This window comes from Taeniopygia guttata, chromosome 9 (assembly GCF_048771995.1).
Source record: "Taeniopygia guttata chromosome 9, bTaeGut7.mat, whole genome shotgun sequence".
NCBI lineage: Eukaryota > Metazoa > Chordata > Aves > Passeriformes > Estrildidae > Taeniopygia > Taeniopygia guttata.
Window position 1 is genome coordinate 20,211,276 of NC_133034.1, and position 19,358 is coordinate 20,230,633.

General features: G+C 38.0%; 1 long non-coding RNA gene across 11 annotated transcripts in view; it reads left to right on the forward strand.

The window, feature by feature from the left end:
• The window catches only part of LOC115496373 (uncharacterized), a 121,718-nt gene that overhangs the window by 48,761 nt on the left and 53,599 nt on the right, over window positions 1-19,358 (forward strand). For all 11 annotated transcript variants that reach the window (XR_012057316.1, XR_012057312.1, XR_012057320.1 and 8 more), the window contains one exon: window positions 18,590-18,658. This is a non-coding gene — a long non-coding RNA (uncharacterized lncRNA). The remainder of the gene's footprint in view (window positions 1-18,589; window positions 18,659-19,358) is intronic.

Genomic DNA, 19,358 nt, shown 5'->3' on the forward strand with positions numbered 1-19,358 from the left:
CTGTGGAATTCTAATGCCTGTTTCTGTAAAAGTAGATGAAAATAAGGATCTGATGAAAATAAGCTGGATGATATTATTAAAGAGGGAAAAGCTGGGATGAGAAACTTCCTTTTAGGTATTCAATCAGACCATATTTCATTTGCTGGTTCTAACATGGTAGTTCAAAATTTATTTCTCTCTGCATAAGGTTTAAGAATTCTACCTACTGCTCTGGATAGCTCTTCATAACAATAGTAATACAATGAATTCCTAGTAGAATTAAAAGATCAGTTTGATAGATACTTATCTTCCTACCAGCCTTCCTTTCTGTTCCTTCAGCATGCGGAATGAGACATTTAATACTATTTAATATCAGTTGCTCCAAAGTGAGGACTTAGACTTTATTTAAAATTCATTCACACCTCATACACTTAACAAGCTGCCTAGAATAATTGGGAAATTACTTTTGTGGCATGTATAAAATGATTTGGTGGATTAGCACGTCACAAACGAGTCTGGCTTCAGCAAGCACCCACTGTTATTGGTGCATACACAAATAATTTACATCCCTTGAACTTATACTTCGAAAATTCTCCTGTTATGCTGTATAAATCAGTGTATGTGTTTATATAGGCTTGTCTAAAAAGAAAGACTGATGCATTTTTAAAGGCTTTTGCAGTTGTGATTTATCCTCTCACTGTCTTTTGGGGACATTCTGTGGAATTGGTAGACTCAAAGTGGTCCCTGTATTTAATTCTACACGAAACTCTAACTTGCTGTGTTATCTCTCCTCATAGCCGATGCTCTTTAAATATTTTGAAAATGAGGTCTCATTCTTTTGGACAGTGCAGATACTGTGCAGGTGTGGTGAGAGATCACAGAATGGGTGGGTGCACACAGGGTTGGCATCTGTCATGCTCGTGGTAGACTTTACTCTGAGTTCACCCATTAGATGTAAGCTTTTTAAAAATCCACCATGTCCACAGGAAAGAAGTAGCATTATATCACAAAAAGTTGATGCCTTAGGTGGAGGAGGATTCTTTTATAACTAAAATAATGTAGACACTGAATATGTGATATGTTATTAATAGTCTTAGGTACAATTTAACTTCTCCTTTAGCAACGACAGTCTTCTTCAGCTTTTCACCAGTTCCATTACCATAATTCTGAGTCTATAATGTGCAGCTAGGATTATTCAAAATGATATCACAGTGTGAGACCAAAGTCTGACCTGAAGTTAACTGATATTACAATAGTTTATCTTCACACTGGTCTAGATGATCTTGTGTGGTTCTGATATTCTCTTCAGGAGTAAGCTTGCCATAGAATCACAGAATCATAGGTGTGAATTGGAAGGGATTTTATAGAAAATCTCATTCCAAAGCCCATGCCCCCACCCAGCCTGTTCTTGAACACCAGGGATTATCTGTTGCATTTCATATTTCTTGTCTTTCTAACTTCAGTGTTGCAACTTTCTCTTTTTTTTCCTCTTTTATTTTCAAAGTTGATGGATAGGCAACTAGTGATTAATGAGAATAATTTAAACCAGCCTTCCACTATTTCCAGTAAGCATCTCTCCTTTTCTGTTTAGATAAACACTCTGAATAAAAGCCCAAGTACGGGAAGCATTAAAGTGGGTTTCCTATATCACATTTACCAAATATGTGAGAAAAGCATATGAAAAAGCTTTCAAGTGTTGCTGTGCTGACAGCTGCTTGCAGGGGAGGTCAGAGCCTTTCAGCGATCTGCCACTCTCCAGTAACTGTTCAAAGAGCTGCCAAGGCTGCCCTGTGAACATCCATTTAGCAGGAAGTGTTTGTCCTCCCCTTGCTCCACTGAACTCAGTAAAAAAAACCCCATCTTTTAATGGAATAGGAGCAGGCTGTGACCTCAATATCCAAATCAAAAATTGATCTTTTGGTGCACTTTTTTGCTGTCTGTTGCTTTAGATTATATATATACACACCTTTATAAAATCTCTCTCTCTATTAATGTACAATTCAGACCTGACTGAAGAGCTGAGTAAGAATTGGAACTCGGTGTGCTTTAAGATTCTGCTGCTGTGGAATACTTGTTACTCATGTGTGCAGGCTTGCACAATGTGTTTCTGTGAGAAAAGCTGAGTGCATTATTCCTTTTATGTGCCTGACCCTGTGCTCTGAGCAGTGTCATGCAGTAAGGCAGAGGGTAGAAACATCAAGCAATCTCATTCTGCAATCCTGGCCAAGAAGCCCTGTGGTATTTACAGCAGATGTTAACCCCTGACCCCCCAGCCCCTCTCTGCATGCAATGGGCTCTGCTCTCCAGAGCTCTCCACACCAGCTGGGGGAGCTGACTCCTCAAAGGCATGGACACAAGGAGCAGTGCTCAGGCAGCCTGTGCTCTGTGTGCTGCAGATCCTCACTGTGCATGCCACTGAATTACATTTCCTCACTGCACTCACATGTGGAAAGGCATAAAGTGATACCAGGCATTTGAGCGAGAGCAATACAAAGGATTAGTTACCAAAAACCTTTTGGGGCTATTTTTGACTCCTTCATCTCGGCTTTTGTGATTTGGCTTTTAAATCTTAATTGTGCAGGGGTGATAACTCAAGATAAGTCTAGGTGATAATCATAGTTTTTAAAAAAACTGCTCTGACATAGCTTGCGTGACAGCCTAATCCAAAATACAGCAGTAACTCTCTGTAATCTTAATGGTAAATGTTGACTTTATCCAAGCTTACAATTACAAATCCTCATTTAGACTTCACAGAAGATTGCTACAAAGGAAAAGCTAGTGACCTTCAACTTTTGTACTCTGAGAATGTATAAAAGGCTCCTTCTATTCCAGTGTGATTTCTGTATGTGACAAAAGCAGCACCCAATGTCTCTTTTGCAGCATTTAGTAAATGATGACTGATAGCCCTTACGTGCATTATATGGCATTTCTCAGTATTGTTACATAAATTGCCTCAACTTTTTTTGGTGCTGTCATTGATTTCTGACTACTTCCTTGTTAAACACTGCTGAGGGCAATCTGTCAAGGGCTTCCATGATAGTGATGGGACTTTACAGTGGCAAACTGACATAATTCTTTTATATTTTCACCAGTTAAATATCTGTTTAGTCATTTTTAGTGCAGCAGGCTCATTCCAGAGAACCATTTTTCAGCTGAGTGTGGAATTTCAACTATTTAAGGAGGACTAAACTCAAAGCACAAGTTCAGTAATTACCTGTTCTTTGCGCTTCTGCCTGTCCTTAAGCCTCCCCTAGATAAGGATAAATTTGAGCTATTTGGGCTCTTGGAGAGTGGGGGCAGTTAGCATTCAGTGTTTGAAAGACTCCACATAGAGAATAAAGTGGCCTTTAATTCAATTAGAACATGGATATTCTCACCTAAATTTAAGGCCTATTTCTGGTTAAAAAAAAGAGTAACATTTGTGCAGATGAGCCTCCAGTCCTGCTCCATGGTGTTTTGGAAGATGTTCCATGGAATTGTAGTCAGTTTTATGCTGTCCTCTTACCTTTGAGCACATGCACATCACATTCATGTCTTTTGTTTTGTTCCTACAGTGACTGGGCTTTTTGGATGTCTGTAAAATATAACCTGGAATTCTGCTGGTTTCACTGCAGAATTCATTGAAAGATTTCAACTTTAGCTTCCACTGTAGGAGTTGCTGACATCTTGAAATTAATTTTCCTAGAATGCAAAAGAAAAGATTTAAATATTAAAAAGACACAGGAAAAAAATGTTGGTAATATCAGAACAAAATTTCTATGGGAGCTAACCTGCTATTTAAAGCTAGTGTGTCTACTTTGAATTTACATTTTGAAACAATGGCTTCCATGTTAAATGTTCTTATTGACAAAAAAATGAACATAATTTACACTGTGGCTCACAGATATTTCTTGTGCAGAAGGTTTTAAAACAAAGGATTTCAAGTTGCTTTACTTGAAACTGAAGAGCAACAGGATATGAGCCCTGGTTCCATTTAAGCCTGGAGCCTAAAGTGTCTGAATATTACAGTTTTAGGCATAGAAATGGATAAGTGCAGGTAGGCACTTCCTTAATCCCCATGTGTGAGGGATATATGGCTTTGGAATTTTATTCCACAAATATACATTCACTTAAAAGAAACTAATTTGAGCCCTTTCCCTTAGATTAAATTCCAATGAGCAGGACTGAGGCATAAGAGATTTTTCTTTCCCACACAAACCTCTCTGAACCCAGGAAAAAGAATCATTAAAATAGTTTATTATAGTCAGCTAATATCTTAATGTATTAACAGATTGTTTTATAAAGGGAAGAAAATGACATTTCAGCATTCTCTGACAATTACATTTGTAGCAAAGAGTTTAATGAAGACAGACATTGACACTAATGTACCATATTCTTATGACAGTTTTTATATTGAGGTTGTATTTTTTCCTTGACTTCTAACCCAAACAGTTTCTGCTTTATTCCAATGAGTTTTTATGAGAATTATCTTTTGTAAGAAAAGTACACTAGATCCTATAGCTCATTGATTTTATTTCAAAAATTTTTAACAGCCTTCTAGTTCAGAACTTTTGTTTTGGACAATGTTAAAAAGAAAAAAAAAAATTCAAATATTATTTGTGGGGTTTTTTTTGTAACTGAAGGAAACCAGGCAACAAATTCCCATTTAAAAGTGGTTATGACAAATAGAGAAGCAGTAATTATTTTTTATGACTTCTTGACCTATTTAATCAAGTCCTTACTGCTGGAAAAAAAATCTTATTTTTGACTTCCACTTTTCTTTATTTATCTCTTATATATTTATAGAGTGATTAATGTTAAATATGCAGCTTATTCCTCCTTAGAGAAAAGCAATATTGATTTTATTCACAGGATAATTTAATTTCCATCAGTATTTTAACTTCAATAGGTTCAGAACTTTTTCTGAGGAATAGAAAGAAATGCTACTTAAAGGAAATGAAGTTTTGCTATCGATGAATCAGGGAGTAGCACACATTAATTCATGGCAAAATTAACCGAAGTATCATAATTACTATGGATCAGACTTTAAATTCATGCCAGAATTTAGAAGAAGCTATGGTAATTAATATATTAAAACTAAATGTCTTTTAAAAATTGTAAATTTTTTTTATGGCTGAGTGGGAAAATGCTTCAGTTAGTCTTAAAATGTAAGAAATATGTTGGAGAGAAATAATGGGTTAAGCTCCAGCTTGTTATAAAGAAACCTGAAAATTTTTAATTTCTAACCTCTTACAGTAACTATTTCATTTAGGAGATGATTTTTTACATGTTTTCTTGTAGATACTTAATTCACAGGCTGTTACAAGGATAGGAGGGCACAACACAGATCGGGTAATGGACAATGTTAAATGTTGGCATTGGTGCAGTTTTCCCTCACTTGAGATATTGCACCATGGTCAGTGCAGCCTAATAAATTTTGGCCATCTGGTGGTATTAGAATGTAGTTCCCTGCCATACAAGAGGAGGCACATGGTGTGGAGATTTCATTTGCCTGACCACAGCTCTGGAATTAAAATCCTTCCTAAGTAAGTAATTTTTACAGGTGAAATCCACATAGTTTTGCTATGTTCCACATAGTTTTGGGGATATTTTCCTTCCCTTTTGTAGCACAAAAAGGATTCCTTTTACCCCAGTGGTCTTATCCTGGAAGGAATATTCCCTCCTGATCCAATCTCTCTCTATGTTTTAAATGCCCAGGTTGGAATTTCTATAATTTTTTAAGAAGCATCATAGAATCTGGATAGAAAATTATAGACAATACTGAACTTAATAGTGAGCATTATAAACATGCTGCCAGGTAACTCATCATGCTGTCTCAATCTGTGGAGCTGTAGAGTTTTGAAAAAGGCAAGACTCGGGGGAAATCTCACTTGGAAAAGTTACATAATTTTGAAAAAAGGAAAAAACCTATTAAAAAAAACAACAAACCTTCCAAAAATCTGATTTTTATTTTTATATCCCAAAGATCTGGTGCCTGTAGATTAAAATGTGATTTCTTCATATGTCATTTGCCAGCAAGTTCGACACAAATGCCCAGATTCACATCTCCTTATGTCTTACATAAGCACTTACCAGCAATTGCTCTCAGTAAAATCTATTAGGTATGTCTTTTAATACTCGACAGTTAATAAATTCTCAGTTGATTCAGGGACTAGAAGTGTTTGTTCATGTTTGAAGACTAATAATTGAGGTTAAAATCTGTCATTTAAAGAAAAAAAATTCCTCCCCTCCCCAATTTATTCCAGTCCCTAAATATAATTCACTCCTTGGTGTGATACTTCTGAAGTTTTACCTGAAAGCATGATTACAAAAAGTGTTTAGACTAACAACTCTGGGCTTTGGAAACTGCTGCAAAGGTTTAATGACTGAAACAATTTAACCCAAATTTAGCACCTGGTTGTGATTCAGATTATAGCTGCAGGACAGTGTTTGGAGGAGACTCACGACCTGTGAACATCAATATTAAAGGCTGTTTGTCAAATTAGGCAGTGTCTGGAGGAAGAGGGGTTTGCCTCTATTCAGGAACTGTTATATAAGGAAAAGCCATTGCTAGGCTTTTGTTTACCTCTTGCCAAAAATCCCCAACTTTTTTTTACCAAAAAATTATGAAGAAGAGAGCTGGGGAAGAGTGACCTTCCAAAGCAGAGACAGTTTCTAGGAGATCTAGAGGTTTAGGTCTTCCTCCTCCTCACAGTGGTTTCTTCCAAACACTTTTCCATCACCCTGTTGGTATCAGGGAATATCAATACACAGCTTTCAAAAGTTTAACTGGCCTATTTATGTATCTAATTCACCTTTCAACTTCACTCTGCAAATATACAGATAAATAGAAAAGAAATAACAGCTTGCCCCAACACCCGTGCCCACGACCTCTGCCACGTTAGCCCTGTCTGAGGTAAGGTGGGAGTCCTCTTCCCTTCCCTCCTCTTCCCACCTTTTTAAAGGTGGCTTCACATCCTACACTCCACTGGTATTTCCAGAATTACACTGAACCTGGTGGGTGAAAATTTGTCATTCCACAACAACAGTAGTATGAAAGAGAGGATCTGAGAGAAGCCAGATTTGAAACTGCAATTTCCGGTCTTTCCTCTCTCAGTTTTTCTTAATTTGGTGCCCTGTCCCTTATATACCTCTAGAGGAACAAAATACAGGTCTGGTTGCATCCAATATTATCTCAGTTGCTTAATTATGACATTTATTGTATATTACACAGCTTACTGGAATTAAAATGACCACCAGTAAACTTTCAAATAAATTGGGTTCTCCAGGTGAGCTGCTGTCCTGAATGAATTGTTTTATAATAGTCATGAACTTAAACCGTGGAAGAAAAAGTAAGGCCTAATTTGAGCAGTGATACAAGAGATAGCAGTGGCCTTTTGTGACTCATAATAAAAAGATTTATGACTTCAGGAATCAGCTGAAAGCTGTAGCTCAGTCCCAGAGGGGCAAGTTTTCCCATTGCTACATATCCTCACACCAAGCCATCTTTAATCTCTTGGTGTAGCTGACCAGAGACTAAACTGTGGGATTCTGTTGTTCCAGGATGAAATTGTGCTTAATGATACTCAACCTGTGATCTCTGGGATGAAAGAAAATTAGGTTACTTGTTATTTTTTGTGGGTTTTTTCCTTGAAAATTGACAAAAAAAGCCCTCTTTAAGTTGTTTGAATTATTTCCTTTCTTCATACAGTCAATGTTGAATGAAAGAAATAATTTGACCAACTGGTTTTCAACAGCTCATTGAAAGTAAATGAAAGTGTGGATTGATTCTGACCTAAATAGAGAAAGAGCAGCATTCAAATTTTTACATAGCTTTTTTGATTTTTTTTTAATGCGGAATTGAATAAATATTAAAATGTACTTTTATACATTAAACATAGAATTTTACATATAACTGTTTTATTCTCAACTTTTAAACTATATTTTACAGCTTTGTTTTTCTATTCATAGACTGAAAGAGAATTGAAAAATATAATTTTCAAACTGGCAAAGCAGGCCTACTTACAGCTTTTCATTGGGAAATTATAAAAGTCTATCAAAGCATGAGCTCTGCATTCTTTTACAAATATTTTATTTTTCTCCCTTCCTGTAAGCAAAATATGCAAAACAAAATTTAAAAAATGCTCATCAAAATGAAATGTATGTTAATGAGTCATAACTGTCAAACAAGCAGTTCTTTCCTTTTGATGATTGAAATAATTGACTTTGCTAAAATGAACATTCACACATAAGTGGTGATTGCTACAGGATGTTCATTTCAATTATGTCCCTAAAGCAGGACACCAGGAGATAAAGTGACCTGGGTTTAATGGGTTTTCATCCCTCCCTCTGCTCATCAGAAGCACAAGATGTCAAAGAACTGGGGAACTGTCTAATGCATGTTTTTTAATTTAAAGTTTGTGTTTGGGAGTTTTGAGCAGCTCCTTTCTTGAAGGCCAGAGCTGCAGTGAGCTTACACCAAAACTAAAACCTGTGCCAATGCTTGCTGCAGATCTATCTAATATGTGACTTTTATAGGGTTTGGTTCCTTTCTCAGAGCCAGGTTTCACCTGTGTGATGATGTTTATCTGCTATTTATAGGAGGCAGGGAAAAGCATAGCCTTGTGCTAGCAGTCATTTCCTGAGGCCAGCACTTTGCCCAGGCATCCTCCAGCGCTCAGGGCTGTTTGGGTTGGGCTCTTGGAACCCAGCAGAATTATCTGAGCTGAGCAGGTCAAAGGGTAGAAACTGAGCAAGGAGGTTCTGCTCTTGGGCCACTGATGGCCGGCTTTGTTCACCTATTAAAAAAAAGCTGCCCTTTGGAGAGCAGGGCAGGAAAATCAACCAGTGCAGTGTAAAAATCCGATAGCACTGGGGAGTGAATGGCCCTTTTACAGCTGGGGGAGCTAAAATAAAACCTGCTGCTGTGCAGCAGGAACTGCACCTTACAGCAGCTCAGGGCAATGTCCCACAGCAGCCTTAGTCCCGTCCAACTGGGACACAGATCTCCCCTCCAAATAAATTACTTTCTCTTTGGATCAGTGAGTCATATTCCAGAAACAGAGGGAATGACTAAATCTAATGTGGGGAAAGGGTAAGGAACACGTCAGTGGAGTTAAGAGGGGAAAGGAGACAGAATTAAACCATCACTTGGCAGCAACGCACAGTTGGATGGAATTAGGCACAACATGAAACTGTGCCTCCAGAGAGCTTGGGTGAATTGAGCTCTTTTAGAAAAAAAATAATATGAAGCCTCTTGCTGTGAGGAGTAAGTAGTTGAACAGTGTAGTTTTGAGGCATTTCTACCGAAGGGAGAAAAAAAATAAAATCTCTTTAGTGAAGAATTACATCTATGGGGAAAAAAAATTTACCTGTGTCAGGCTACAAATTTTATTTTTCCAGTGGGATTTTTACCAACACCTGACCTGTTCAAGCAGTTTAGCTCTCATTTCTGATCACTTTTGGCTGACCTACATCTGCAACAGCTGTTTCTGAATTTTATCAAACTGAGTTTACTAATGGTTAATGTTAATTCGTTGTGGCTGTAAGTAGACTGAAGCACCAGCTCATACAATATTTGATGTCCAGTTTGCACTCCTTTTTTTCATCTTCCAAATTCATTACTTTTTGCTGCAATTCTTGCTGTCTGGAAGACTTTCACTGTTTAATTTTTGTGCCGTTTAACTTTTTGTTCATGGCACTGTAGGGTAGCGAGGTTTTTTATAACTCAGACCTTTTTCCTGCAGAGGGACAGCTCGATCCATCCGAGGCTCCCATCCATCTGGTGTGGCACAGACAGCAGCTGACATTGGGGCAGGTTTGTAAGTAGAGCACTGAGAGCAATTAGCATTTGAATTAAAGCTACCTGTGGATAACAACAGGTGATTACCCTATTTAACAGCTGTTAAGTGGTGTTATTTGCCAGCTATAGACCACAGAGTGAGTGAATTGTATGCATACAAATGGGAGTTACTGTGAATACAAACGAAGGACGTTAATTAAATAATATTTTTTAAATTGCAATTGTGAAGCATAGAGGTGTACTCAAAACGGGTACTCGGTAGCAAAAGAAAGGGGTTTGGAAGTAGTTTAGAATGCAGGACAGCAACTTCATAAAGGCTAAACCCCTATGTTTTGGCATTAAGCGTTTTGTTCTAGAAACAGAAAAGCAAAGTTTGCTATTACACCGATTCAGCTTCTGACAAAAAGGAAATAGTAAGAAATGAAAGCACATAATATCAGCGTTCAGGAACACACATAATCACGGGATATGATTATATGCAGGTGCTTTTATTGAGAGCTCTGGGAATCAGGGGTACAGACCCAAATCTGACTCCCACATGGCTTTTGAGCTGAATGTATTTTATATTCTATCTTTATATAACTTACATATGAATTATTAAACTTATATTGTTCTATTGTATACATTGACATGAGTTTCTCGTGATCTTTCTTAGGCCCCTGACCACAGTTTCTCATGATTATTCTTACAATTAAACAGTAATTATATTTAATTACTAAACAATCATCACATCTAACAAGTATATCATTTATCATGTACTAGCTACACAGGTGCAGTTCTAGCAAGGTACAAGGTCTTCATGTACCTAGGGTATTTATTTTTTTCTTTTCAGGGTCTACTAAGCTTAATTTTCCTTTTAACCCTAAATCCCCATGATTTTAAAACCCTTTTACTATCAATAAGATTATTTTCTCCTCCTGTTTTATCCCTGAGTTTCCAAGATGACTTAATCAAGGCGGGTGCTCTCTGGAAGGACAGCGCTGTGCCCTGTGCGTGCCCACTTGGCTCTGCCGCCCGCTCCTTCTGCACTGGGGGTGGATGAATGCCTTTTTTGGAACATTTCTGTAGCATAAGGCTCTGCAACATCCTCTTCAGTCCATGTGGGGTCTGTAGAGTGGCTCTGCTCCGTGTGTTGCTGCAGAATATCTCACTGGCTCTGGCTGCACCTTTTCTGTAGAGGGTCTCCTTTGCTCAGAAGTTTTTCCTGTGAACCCCTCCTCCAAGGGCGTGGATTTTCAATGACCTGGTTTTACTTCCCAAGGCATGTGAAGGTAATGCATCTACCAAGAAAGGCTGATTAGATTTCTGCTTTGAGTATTTGCTTGCACTTTACAAGCAGAATTATTTTATCAGTTATGATTGGTCTCATTGCTACTCCAGAACTGCTGGAGTTTTGTGTAAGTGCAACTGTCACGAATTACAAGAATGAACTTCTTCCCTGTGGCACAATTATCCATTCAGCTAAAAAGCTCTCGTGCCTGGTGTGTGCATATTTTCATTGCATTAGTATGAATAGAGGAGTCCAATTAATACACATAAAGATGTAGGCATTCAGTGCTTCCAGAGTACAGGAATGCAGGATAAATACTACAGCTTAGAAGGGATCACTGGTTTTTATTAATGAGAGCTGCCTGATTAAAGCATTTGCTGTTTTAGGTATTTAAACTGAAACTAAATGCCCATTAACTGTGTGATTCTGGCCAATTGCATGCTACATCCAGCTAGAAAATTATTATGCTGACAACTTTATTTAACTGGAACTTGATGTGGTTCAGAATGGAATCCATCTGCTATTAAGAGGCTCATAATGATTTACAGAATTTTAAGTTAAAACACTATAACCCCTCAGTCATAGCTGCAATGCAGAAGGCCTGGACTGTTGACAGATGAGTCCTGTGCCATCAAAGCAGTTATTTTAATAATGTTCAGTAAGGGCTGGTTGTATAAACACCTTCAAGTATGTCCTTTTTGTAGGGTTGCTCAGAGATCATAATCTCAGTAATGGTGATGCTTATCCATTCTTCCCCTGACTTTAGGCCAGAGAGAAGCTCCATATTTGAGGGCAGACTCTATACATAAAATACATCACTCATCTTTTCTTTATTCTTTTGTTATCAGGCAGGAAATTATATATTTTTTTGCAGATAGCTTCCTGCCACAAGAATATTGAGAAGCAGAAATTTGCTGCCAGCCAACCAGTACTTTCTAAAGCCACCAGCCATAAAATAGTGACAAAATCTGCATTAGTACAGGCACATTTCAGCATGTACTGAGCTCTTGTGTGGGCCAGGTTATTTAACTTGCTTTGTTTTACAGCTGCAGGACACTTACCCACTGTGTGCAACATCTTTGCTATCAGCACGTGGGCATCTTGCCTTGTTTCAAGATTAGTGTGATCAGCACCATTTCTCTTTTTCCCTTTTGCCTCCTGTGCTGGGTGATGTGTTTTGTGCTTGGAGTTTGTTTTCACGAACAGGATGGGACTGCTGGGGTAGTTCCTTGAACTTTATTTGCAGCATCATCCTCATTGCATGGTTGAGACAACAGAAAGATGGCAAACGCTCACGTACAGCCAGCAGTCCTGTGGCTGGGAGAGGAAAGCCCTGCTGCAGCTAAAGCAGCTCTCCATGGGCAGCTCTTGGCACAGTGGGATCCGGGAATCCATCCTGCTTTTGTGGTGCCTTCTTCCTGCTAATCTGTATCTGACAGGATTATTTCACACAATACAAACCCAAATCTGTCTATTTGGAGATAACCAGATAAAATAAAAATATATTTAGAGACAGCTGGAGATTTTTTTTTAATTAAAAAGGAATTGTTTAAAGTGCAGGGAGAATAACAGTGTGTTCTCGATCAGGGACAGGCTTTAGGTTCAGTATCTGATGAATCAGTGTGTGAAGTGAGAATTTACTTGTTTGGCATAGACTTAAAGCTGTTTGCCACCTAAGACAAAAAGTTATTTTACTCTAAAAAGTCATGAGACAAAGGAACCCTCAAAATAACCTTGTTACATTGAAAGAATATGTGAAATTTTTTTGAGGGGAGTATAGTATTTCTATACTGTGACTGATAAAGCTCTTAAAAAGATTGTCATTTCTGTCAGCCACATATCCACGTGACTTGCAAATGTGCAAAGCTGATTCATAAACTTAGTTGTTTCTTAATTACGACATTAGGCTGCAAAGGAAATTATAGTATGTTGTAAATATTTTGATTTGCTCTCTGTTGTTGTGTTTGGCACATCTATCATAAGCAAAGTATAGAAAATGCAGGTTCATATTAACTAACAAATTACTAATATGTGAAAGAAATATGGCAATAGTGGTACTTTATTAGAGCTGCAAATCTTTTTTTTATTAATATTTTGGCTTGAAAACCTAATAAATAAAGGATGAAAGAAACATCACCTAATTAAGGTCCTGCATTGTGATGGTAGAGCTACTGATAGAAGAGCTGTTTAACAAGATTGTAATGAATGTTCAATTATCACAGCTTTGGAAGGTGTTACACAGTGGTTTAATATATTACTTCTTTTATTCATAATTTCTTTAAACAATGCTTAATATCAGTCATGTTTGTGTTCAGTTGTTTCCAATATTTTACAGGAAAAAGAAGAGCTCCAACATAGGTTTTCATTATTTAAAATTTAGCATCCCAATGAGTTTGAAAAGTGAGAAAACTAAACCTTATTAAGCTACTGGGGTTTTTTTCCCAGTGCAATAAATAAACTAAAATTTATTAGTAAATAATACAGGGAGCACATCAGGCTGAGGAGGATTAACTGCTCCTTTCAGAATAGAGACACATTCTTCAATGTTCAGATGCCCAGGGGTAATGTTTAATTAACCCACTCAGTTATAAATTCATGCGGACAATTCTTCATCATTATAAAACTCATAGCAGAAAAATGCTTCAGAAATTATCCTCTCTTAGACACCAGCTAATATCAACTTGCCAGTTTAATCAGAAAACCATTGCAAATAAGGATGGTTAGGGGCTCAGGAGGTCCTTGGAATATTTTTATTTTCATTTGCTGCTGGTGTGTGTTGTCAAGCAAGCTGTCATCTTGGTTCTAGGTAGTCCTTCCCTCCCCTTCTTTGCTCGTGCTGCTCATGATGTCCTGCCCAAGTTCCCAAAAGTGATACTCACACCAGACATGGCCAACAGGGCAGAGCTGTCCCACAAGAGCACGAACTGGGGACACAAACCAGCTATCAGCCAGACACCTCTTGGCCATTCTGATTGATTTCTGATATGCAGAACTACACCACAGTTGTGGCCATGATTTAGAATTGCCCTTTGGATAGTGTGAGCTGGTCATGTCCACAGGATGTGTAGCTGTTGAGTCTCATTAAAGCAGGTTTAATATGGGAAGGAGACAGAAAGAGGGGAAGTCTCTTGTGTCCACTTACTGCTTTCCTGAACTACCCAGAGCCCACTGTTTAAATAAAATCTAATCCAAACTGGGCAAAGTGCATTTGGTGTTCCCTGCTGAAATTCCAGAATCCTTAAACCATCAGCTCTTGTGGTTCACTGAATACCTGAATGAATTATTTTCAACTGATTTGGCACCACTTCAAAGGAACAGATGGTTCCATCTTTACTGCAAAAACAATAACTGCAGCAACAACAAAATAATCTATGATTCAGCCTAGAACCTATTTAAATATAAGGGAGAGCTCTTTGAGCATCTTACATTCCTGACAATTACCTCAAGGAAGAAATCTATTTCCCAAGAAAATCACATTATAATTTTCTAAGCAAAGTATCACATCCATGGAGTAGTTGTCTGAGACTGAGAGAGAATGGACTGTTATGGATGAGTTTCTAATAGTGCCTCCCCAGCAATACAGCAGCTGCAAGGAGAGAGATTGTGAAAACATGGTGTTGAGGGACTTTACCAAAGCTAAAAATAAACTAATATATGTGACAAAGGAAATGGCAGAAGAAGAAGAAAATGAGGGCCAGGCTCCCAGAAGAACAAATGAAGTGATTAGGAATATGAAGCAAAAGCAGATCAGATTTCAAATAGCCAAAAATTGTCCAGACTACCACCTACTTTCTTTTAGAGAATGTTTTTACTGGTCTAGAAGTGTTTGTTATAAACCAGTGTGCAGGCTACCCTATTCTTTGGAATAGGATTCTCTTGAATTTGCCTTTTAAGCTCTAGTATTTCAGCCTAGGAAAAGCAATATAATTGACAAAGTAATTTTCTGCATTATTGAAAAAGAAATAGATATACAAGATTAACATTAGGGATAAAGCAATAAATAGTGCTCATTGTATGTAATACATACAGTTTTGCAAGTTTTAGGGGAATATATATACATATATAAAGTGGCATTCATTAAAAAGTAAACCCGTCCCTGCACAGACTAGCTGTCAAACATTAATATGAAATCTCTATTTTTTTCCCTATACATTTCTATTTTTAAATCCTAAGTAAATTCTGCAGAATGCTAGTGTATATTAGAGAAGAGATAATCTCTGCATACAAGACCTATGCCAGTGTCAGTTTTCTGGCTTTTCTGGGCAACTCTAATTATTGGGAGTGTGCTACAAGAAGAAATATTTGGAGAGCTACTTTAGCTGAGGCAGTACTTAAACATGTAGTTACTTGGATTTTCAGCTGCTTTTAGCCTGTGCTGTCCCTTCTGTTCAGATGGTGAAGAACATGGGAGAGGGTCCTGCTTAAATTCAGCGTGCTGAGGATTTGTCCTCTGGTCATTTTTCAGCTAGATTTGATTCCTGACCCAACCCATTGCATAGACCTGATGATGGGAATGCTGCACAAGGGGAGGAGTAACTCCTGATGAGCACAGAGCCTGAAATTTAGCTCTGCTAGAGAGTGAGCACACGTCAGTCTGTGGCTGGCATGGATAAATGTGGTACTCAGCTCCCGAGTCATGGGATGTGCATGGCACTGAGGGAGGATTTGGGGAAGTGCTCTGGATGTTCAGGTGTTCTCTGAGCAGATTTTTCCAGCAGATAGCTCCTGCAGCCTGGCAGCAAACGTGGGCTGCTCCCTGACTAAGGTACAGCTGGTATTTAACTGAGGGCTTCGAGAGCCCTGAACATCTGGCAGGGAGGCAAACAGGTGGAACCCAGCTGTGGCCACAGTTGCTCTTACAATTCTTGGATTATATTAAAGCCTCTGAGGTGCTCCTTAGATTCCCTGTGGAAAGCACATTCCTGGTATTTTAACATATTGCCCCCAGCCTGCAGCCTGCTCCCTGCTCAGGGAGGGTTGCAATTTCTGTTTACATAATAGAAGCAACAGCAAGGAGAAAGCACCCTAGGTTCTAAATAATTATATTTGCTAAGTGCACACAAGAAGCTTGACTGCACTCTCAGCACTGATCTGACTGATTTCTGACAGCTGCTTTACCCTGATGCAATAAGATCATCCTTACAGTGTTCACAGGATACTTACAGGGGCATTATTTTTCCTATGTGATGAAAATTATGGCAACATTTAACAATCAGCAAACAGCCAGTGGCATGATTACTGACACAGGTAGTTTTTTGAAATATTTTGTGTATTTAACAGAGCAATTTTATTTTGCTTAAGTGCTGCTTAAATACTCCTTACATTCAAATATTCCTGGGGGAAAAAAAAGGCATTATATAAGAAAAAGGTTCAGGCTGTTCTTAGTGAGATCAATACAGCTCATCTGTTTATATGATTCTAAGGAGGATATGTTAGGTAAAATACTCTAGGGAAAAGTTCTCTCAGTGAATATCAAATGATAGAACTTCTATTTTATAATTAGTCATATTTAATTGCTATGAGACCTACATTTAAGCTTACTTTAAGAATCTGTTTTTCTATGAAGAAAGGCCAAAGATGCTTAGCACATGTGATTGGAGAAAAAAGGTTTTTTCAGGACACAGAAAAGGTGATGCAAAATAAAATGTCATTTTTGTCCTTCTTATATATTCAGTGGTTGTCAGTTCTTAGTTTTTTAATTTGATACCTTCTATTTTTTGTCATTTTGCTCATATTTCTAAATTAGTTGTAACTTTCAACCATTTTGTTGTCCATCAAAATCAGAAAACAAAGAAATCTTACCAAGTGAAAACTTTTTTTTTTCAGTGCTGCCTGTTCTGTCATTCTTAGTTCAGCCTCAAATTTAGGATCTCTCAGTGGGAGAAGATGGATCTTTGGTGAAGACTGACTTTATCACAGCTTGACAGCACTTTATTATCTGCCTTAGTTTTAGTGGCTTTCATGTTTTGTGTTTATTTAGCTGAAAATTGAAAATATAAACCAAGTTGCAATCAGAGCTGTAGGACAGCTTTGTTGTAGAGTGCTGCACATGTTAAACCCTTTTTGCTACATGAATTTATTCTTAAAAAAAAAAAAAACCCAAACAGCTAAACTTTCAAGATTTGACCTTACTGCTAATGATGATGATGAACCTGAGGCTCTAAGTGCTTTATTGAGAACCCTGGAAAAAGCACATGGACAGCCAAATTGAAGGGGAAAATAGCTCTGGAGTCAATCTATCCACGGGATTCCAAAGCTGCTGGGAATCAGCTGTGTTGGAACAAGGGTTTTCCATATTCATGGAACCATGGAATGGTTTGAGGTAGAAGGGGCCTTAGGGATCATTCTGTTCCCACTCACAGGCAGAGACACCTTCCTCTTTCCCAGGCTGCTCCAAACCTTTTCCAGCTTGGCTTTGGACAATTCCAGGGATCCAGGGGCAGCCACAGCTTCTCTGAGCACCCTGTGCCAGGGGCTCACCTGTACTGCTTTGTAAATAATCAAATCTCCCTAAAAACCTGCTAAGTTGAGAAGTACAATTCATAGCAAAAGAATATTGGAGGAATGATTTGTAATTAAAAAGCTGTTCATGGGTGCTGGTTCCTTTCCTGGGCTCAGGAAGTCTCTCCTGCAGAGGTGTGAGGGGTCCTGTTGTGTCTTTGGGTGATGCTGATACACACATGGGCTCTGCCTTTTGGGAAAGCTCTTCTCTCACCCTCACCCTCAGTCTAGAGGGTTCCCAAAGCTTAGGTTAAACTGCATTTTCAGGCCACTATAGCCACTGTGTGTGGGATTGTTTGAAGGGAAATGAGCATCAGTCCCTTGCTGAGGGTGAAGCAATCCAACAGAGAAAGGTTCAAGAAGAGAAACAGATATATAGGACTCTGAAATCATATTTTAAGCAATCTTAGTAAGTATTCTTTCTTCTATTACATAATAACAAGATTAGATAATAGCAAGAACTTGCTCTTGTTTTGATCTGTGATATCTCAGTTTTAAAAGAAAGGTCTAACCATTTTCTTCCCCTTTCTCTTGCCTGTTCCACAACTCAAGTTGTACAGGCTTTTCAAGGTCGAGTGTGCTCTCAGGCCTTCAGCACGTTTCTGTTAGAGTGCTGTGATGTAGGATTGTGTTTAGCTGGTAGTCTTGGACAACTCATTTTGTTGTTTGGTATTTCACAGAGATATATAAAAAGGGACAATGACATGGCAGGTACATGGCAGGTGTGTTCTGAAGATTTGTCGCTAATTATCTGCAGGAAACCATGGGAAAAATCATAAGAAATTTATGTTTAACTTTTAATGTGTTGCAGAATGTTGAAGGAAATAAAGGGGACCAGACAGAAGGGCAAGGAGGTGGGAATTCCTGTGATGGGTACTGCTGCTTCCACTTTGCCTGCTTTTTGTCTCGCCTAATTAGCTTGTATTTAATCTCCTGAAGCAAAGAGTTCCCAGCTCCGTGTTTGTCCGTGACAATCACAGTGAGATCCTGCTAGAGGACTGTTCCAGCAGTGATAACTGTTTTCAGTGTCACATGTTCTTTTCTTTTTTTTTAACTAGTGAAAATGAGCAAATTAAAGACTGTAACTGGGATGTTTATAGCAGCAACATGGTGAACAAACGGATAAGGTAATTTTACCCCTTCTGTTAGTTACCAAAGCAACACTAAAAAGATGCTTTTAATTTAGTTTAGTGCTGTGAAGATTAAAGCTTAATTAAAATGGTGATATTAAAAAAAAATTAAAACATGAAGCAGCATAGGAAAAATAGACAGATGTAATTATGGTCCAGTGAATGCTTATCACTTGTTATGAAGTTTTAGAGAAGAGGCATTTTTTTCTTTCTATTGAGAGTAATTTTATTCTGATCATAAATTTGAATGACCGGAGCAACCTAGGATCATAGCTGTTTATAAATTAATAAGGACAGTTGGAAGGAATGTGTTATTCTACTCATAAAATAGGGGGTAGTTAGTTCTCTTTTGCTGGCCCATTTCCTAAAAAAATTCTCTTTCATACTCATGAGGAATAAAGATTCTATAAAGACCAAAAAAAAAAAACAAACCCATTCCTGTGTTCCAGTATTTCACATGGCTTGCATAGAAATTCAGCTATTTAGTATTAAAAGATCTCTTACTTTCAAATTGTTTAATAGACATACCCTATTGTGAATTTGAAAGGTTACATTTTCAAGTGGTTCTAACTGGCACCATTTCCTTTAATCAACAGAGCTACACTAATTTGTACTGGGTGAAAAGATATGTGAAGGACTTGATGTGATATAATTATTAGAAATTCCTCCAGGAATATGACTTTTGTTGGCTAGTTAA